The sequence below is a fragment of the Rhipicephalus sanguineus genome, unplaced genomic scaffold (assembly GCF_013339695.2).
Source record: "Rhipicephalus sanguineus isolate Rsan-2018 unplaced genomic scaffold, BIME_Rsan_1.4 Seq255, whole genome shotgun sequence".
Lineage (NCBI taxonomy): Eukaryota > Metazoa > Arthropoda > Arachnida > Ixodida > Ixodidae > Rhipicephalus > Rhipicephalus sanguineus.
Genome location: NW_023614880.1, coordinates 81,704 through 87,731, shown reverse-complemented (window position 1 = coordinate 87,731; position 6,028 = coordinate 81,704). Strand labels below are relative to the sequence as shown.

The 6,028-nt window shown below is 43.8% G+C and overlaps 1 long non-coding RNA gene across 1 annotated transcript; it reads right to left on the bottom strand.

Moving 5' to 3' along the window:
- Positions 1-1,841: 1,841 nt before the first annotated feature.
- LOC119376861 (uncharacterized) lies at positions 1,842-5,819 on the bottom strand. The gene is made up of 4 exons (XR_007414629.1): positions 5,579-5,819; positions 5,373-5,518; positions 3,663-4,064; positions 1,842-3,012 (listed from the first exon to the last, which is right to left on the bottom strand). It is a non-coding gene; the product is annotated as an uncharacterized LOC119376861 (long non-coding RNA).
- Between the last annotated feature and the right edge of the window lie 209 nt (positions 5,820-6,028).

The following is a 6,028-nucleotide window of genomic DNA, read 5'->3' as shown; positions in this document are numbered from 1 at the left end:
TTTTGTTCGGCTCTGCCTAGCCTAAGTTTACATCATCGACAATGCAAATATGGGAGGAAACCAGTAAATATTTTGTGGACCGATCAAATATTGTTCCTGTTTCAGGGAATTTATTTTCTTTATTCGAAAAAGAATAGCTTTGAGCTGCATTGAGTCAATGAATGTGCAGAAGTGTTGAGTGTTTTAGTTGGGCCGAACTAGAAGAGCTAGAAAAGATTTCTGCTTTAGTCTCTGATTAACCTTCTTCACCTTGCTTATCATACGGTAGCTTGCAGCAATCACAGAGGCTTGCAAGGTGACAAATAAGGTAGGTGACTACAGCGACTGGGATCCCCACTTTCAAGCTTACCCCTCATTGACCTACCGGACCAGGGAGATGGTCAGTGTCCACGGTTTTCTGGACCAAGGAGATTGAATTGGAAGTCGGGATAGTTGGGTTTATTCATCTTGAACTACCTTGTACAGCGCAACATACAACTTGGACTGCAAAGAAGCGCATACACTCAGAGCTCTAGGTTTGTCTATCTCTCTTTTTCTGAGCAAGGATGAGTTCACAGAGTTCTATACATGTAGAAACAGCTCAACGTCGTTATACTGCATCTCAAAATATTTATGATACTCATATGAATCCATCTCACCAACCGCTATAAGTAGCCGCTGCCAATGTGATCGGCGGGCAGCCTTCCTGAATTACGTTCAGAATGAGACACTGTCCGGTCATTCCAAAAAAGTTTAGCTTTTGTTCAGCATAGTAATGCTCTGTTTAGTGTGCACACATCATTTTAACTCTGCAAGATTTCACAGGTTTGTGACGTCGCATACCAAGCAGGTGATTTTATGACACACCAAAAATTTTTGACGAATGGCGAAGAACCAAAGGCCAAAACTATGCTGCACTAAAAATAGTGTATTATCTTAATTTTTTACGCAGTCGTGTATAAGTCGTCATTACGCGATGGATAATTTTCGCCTCATATGTTGCATCACGTTACAAGCAGGTGCTGTGTGCGTAACCCAGAAAATTTCGACCAGTCATAAACAGCTGACAACCAATGCGGAGTATTTTAACGTTATAATCACCCACATTTCTTCAAAGACGATTCACGCTTACACCGTTTGCATAGGTGTGTCTACTTGGAGTGGCCAAGTAATGTTGCAAATAGAAATACTACAAATAGGAGTATAAAGTATGTACTATGCCTCAGTACCACAAGTTCTTACGTTTTAAAAGATAATTCATGGTTGACAAGTTAGCAATAATAGTAATAATAGTCAAGTAATAATGCATTAGAAGCGCTATTCCAACTAGGGGCAAACAAGGTAAAATATAATATACGCAAACCTGAATATGTGAAGGAAAGAGTAGCACTGATTATGGAAAAGAAAAGGCGCAGTTACTATTACCTATATTAAAAACGCAATTATTAGTGAGCAGCTTTTAGACATTAACGAAACTTCATTGAATGATAGAAATCTATACTATTGGGAAGGCTGCCATCAAGATAATTGTATTCATGCATAAAGTTATGTGGTGAACGTATAAAAAATGTTGCTTGTAACACTATGACGTGCATAACATGCGTATGTATGGTTGTCCCAGTGTATGCCACATATAACCGTACTTCTTCTATATTGTTATGAAACACTGCTAAGCAAATTCTATCTCTGTATATGATATATCACATCAAATTGAGTGCGACTTTCCCTATATATATATATATATATATATGAGGAAGGAAGTGTCCTTGGATCCAGTCAAATCAATGCTTTGCGAAGTAGAGGACGTGCAACACGAAAACTTTTTATAAAAACTTTTTATAAAAAGTTTTCGTGTTGCACGTCCTCTACTTCGCAAAGCATATATATATATATATATATATATATATATAATCAGGGGCGTAGCCAGGGAGGTGGCTTATGGGGCTTCAGCCACCCCCCTCCCCTCCAAAAGCTTTTCATACTGCCATGTACCGCCGACCAAAACAGCCACCTACGCCACAAGTCATCCCGGATTTTTTCTAGAATTCCTTTTCACAGTTGAAAAGACATTCTGTTGCAGATATTACTGACCCCTGGAGGTCTTTTATCTGGCTGTGCAGCGCATTACCGTCAGAAATACTTTAAAAACAGAGGTGTAGCGATACACTGATTAACGAGCTCCGCTCTCCCAAGCTGAGCCCTGCTACCGCGAAGAAGTAACTATTGTTGACGAACTGAACGCTCGGGATTAAGCTGTAGATACGGTATTGTGAATACACCTTTGCGGCGGGGACATCTTAAACATGAAAGGATTATATTTTGCTAGTGGAGCTTAGTCGAACACGGTGGCGACCCATTGTGTGCAGTGTCTCGGGAAAATGTGCAGTGTCTCGGAAAATTGGAGAGTTATAATTTCCCCGCAGAAAGCACTCTTGCGCAAAAAATCAACTCCAGCGCATGTTAAATGGGTGCCGCAAAGCTATACAGGTGACTTGCAGAGGGGGGGCGAGCCCCTCCTCATAAAATGGAGGGGGCGGCTGCCCCCCCCCCCGCCCGACTTAAAGCCCTGGCCCCGATCACACAAAGGCAGGAAAACGTGAAGTTATTCGTGAATCAATTGCCTCCATTGCAAGCCGAGCACACACCATTTACATCCGCCATCCCCTTTTATGGGTACCTTACATTATATACATATAAGACATAGATGTGTGCAAACTCTGTGCCATGGCCAGCGTCACTTCTGGCCGTGACAGTGATTATGGCAAGATCTCTTCTGCCCAAGAGAATCACAAGATTTCTATATTTCAGGAGCAGGCAGCTGACTATAAATCAATGTATCAGTAAATGTTTTTTGACTGAACACAGTGTGCACACAAACGTTGCACCGAATATCAACATGATTCCACTCCACACGTGAAGTCAGTCTTGCCTTGCCTCGAAACTTCTTCAGAGTGCTGGTACTGCAATCAGCTCGGTTCTCCGCAGTGCCAGATATCCGACTCCGCAGATCCATCAGGGAACTGGAATGGGCACCTGCATAAATAAAAGATCTTTCCCTAATTCTTACACCGCGAAAGGTGCCGGACTTTTCGGCGTGCATAGTACTAACGCACACTCCAACCTTTTTAGTCAATATCCCGGGGGAATGCCGTCAGATTATCAACAAAGTGAGAGAGGCGACGAGTGAGCAACTAGTCGCCGAACCGCAGTTTTTGTGTATAGCGGTCTTAGAATGGCTCTGTATAACGCAATCTAAATCGAAGCAATCAATCTGCGTGACAAATGCTCGATTCGGCGACCTCGAACACCCTTACCACCAAAGAAGATGCGACTTAGATGCGACTTCTGTCACTCGCCCCTTCTTTTCTATGAAAGGAGTTAAAGGTTGCACTTCAGTAGCTTCGTTGTCATTCCTCCTGACGAAGGAATTGAGTTGATTCCAAACCACGTGGAAATAAAGCCATTTTTTCGTTGGAGCATTTCAAAAGCCGTAATTATGTAACCTAACCAGACAGGCAATTCTGTCAATATGTCTAGCTGTAAAAAAAAAGGAAAGCAGTGCATATCAGTGACACGATGTCTTCGAATAAGTTAAAAGAAGTGAGAAAGAAATAGTATATTTTCAAGTATGTATTCATATTATGCTAATTGGAACACTCTCCTCCACAGGTGATAGTGCATACCCGCTGCAACTTTGGCTGCTCAACGCCATCCCTGGAGCACACCGTGCAGGATCCCCTGCTGCCTGATTCAACTGTACCCACTCGTCACTGTGGTGTGTTGTGTAATCGCACATTGGGGTCCTCAAGGCCTGCAGAGGTACACAACACTACGGCCCACTCTTCAGGTTGATGATCATCGCAGTTTGTGTGGTGCTTCACAACCTCGGTGTTCTGCAGCAGCTGTCTGAGCCAGACGACATCCCTTGCACTGAAGGAACTCGAATGAGAAGATGCGGACCTTTACAACAACAATAGCGATGATCCGGCTACAGTAGGCACGTACTAGGCGGGTAGGCAAAGGTGGGATCACGCTGTGCAGTGGTTCACAGCTGGGCACCACTGGATGTGATGGGGTTTACATTCCTGCGAGATGTGCACAGAAACATGTAACACGAGAAGCTCTTGTTTTGTCTCATGAAAAAGGAGCCACTTGCAGTGTGTTCTATCCTATACCTGTACTTGTGTTCTTGCAGGAATTGTATTCTGACAAAAGCTTCATTGTGTTAGTTCACTGAGAGTTTGGTAATTGTAGCAGGCAGGTTGGCAACAGCGTGTTCAGATTTTAGAGGGAAACATAGCAGGCCATAGTAACTCTGGAAACAGCCTGTGTTATCTTGCAGCAGCGCATGCAACCTTGAATGCCAGTCTAGAGCATTGTTTTCAGCACTTCGTTCACAATGCGAACCCAGTGAAAGACATTTCACATCATACGATGACTGTATGAGTCTAGCAGATGCTGTACAAACACTCTATTCTAGCCACTAGTACATGCAAGAGCACAAGCTTGCTCCGGTTGGTAATCTATGTAAACACGTATAGTGCACAAAACGAACCAGTGCCGAAAGGGGCGGCGCGGACACTGCGCTGCGTTGCTCCTGTACTGGTTTCTCTTGTGCACTATAGAGGTTTACATGCAAGAGTAGTAAGCAATATTTGAGAATATATTGTGAGGCAATTCACCATCGTTTCTAATGATTTTCCAAATGCTTTTTAGAAATCTCCTTGTTGAGCAACCATATTATGGTTTGTCCTTGCAATAATAAAATGCACACAAGTTGTCTCATTGTTTACATCATTGTCTCATCATTCACTGCTGCCAACAACAACAAACGATACCTCTAATATTGTGTCAGCCACTTTTTAAACAAGGACAATTAGAAAAGAAGATATCTCGTGCACAGTTTGTGCACTTCTTAATGCTGCCAGTCCAATGTAGCATCAACTGCGTGAAATACTACAATTCCTCTTCTTTATCTGTCGCCATTATGCACTTCTTATCCGTATGTTGTAAGCAACGTAGAAGTACCTTCCATAGTTAACACCTTCGGGGATGCGTCACTTCTGCGAATTGAGATTCGCCTAGACCATATCATTCAGATTCAACTGATCGTGCATAAGGTGAGGTACTGATACTTAACTCTTACTGCTCCTGCTTCTGTATATTTACATGATTGTAACTTTTATTTACAGTAGTTCTTGTGTACCCTTAGCAAAACATATAGCACCATCTTAATGATCACGAAAGGTCAGAACATACTTCGCTCATCGGAGACGTTATAAGGAAGCACAACTTACTGTTGGGCTACTTGGTACATTACTTCAGATAAACTAGACACTGAACCACCGCCACAACAGAAAAGACAGAAGAAACAGAAGGGGCGTTATTAATACTTGCAATGCTGTGCGGCTCCTTGTCTCTATACTATCGGCAGCGCTGCTGGACGCCGCGGGCCTTGGGAACGCAGGGCCGCCGAAGCGATGCGGGCGTTGTCTACCGAACGTGCGTCGCCAAATCAAACGGCCCTCCACCTGTACTCCTGCAATATGCATGTGCATAGATGAAACGTCAAGACCGCCCAAGTGAAAAACAAGCTTACCTGATTGCGCTGCGATTTCGCGCCTCGGGCTCACGCTGCCGCCACCTTACTTCGCCATAGAAGCCGTCACTCCGGCGGCGGCCTGCTGCTGGGGCCCAGGCAGTTAAGGCGCTCTGTCAGCGTGTCACAGCTCCCGTCGTACCTCCGGCAGTAAGTCGCAAGCCACCCCTTGCATACGGGGACGATCAGTAAAAAAAATCCAACATCGCGGCCCACTGTTCGATGATCTGCCGACATAACAACAAAACACCAACACAAAATAACCGGGTAAATAACGATTGCAGCAATGTCGACGCTGGCTTGGCTGGCTCGCATGTTGGCTAGAAAAGTTACTATGGATTCGTCGCTCATCTCCAAAAATGGTGCTAAATTGCAGACGCTATCGTCTGCTTCACAACTTTAAAACTAAACGCATCACTTTCCTTTTATTTTTTTGTTCTTGCATTTACA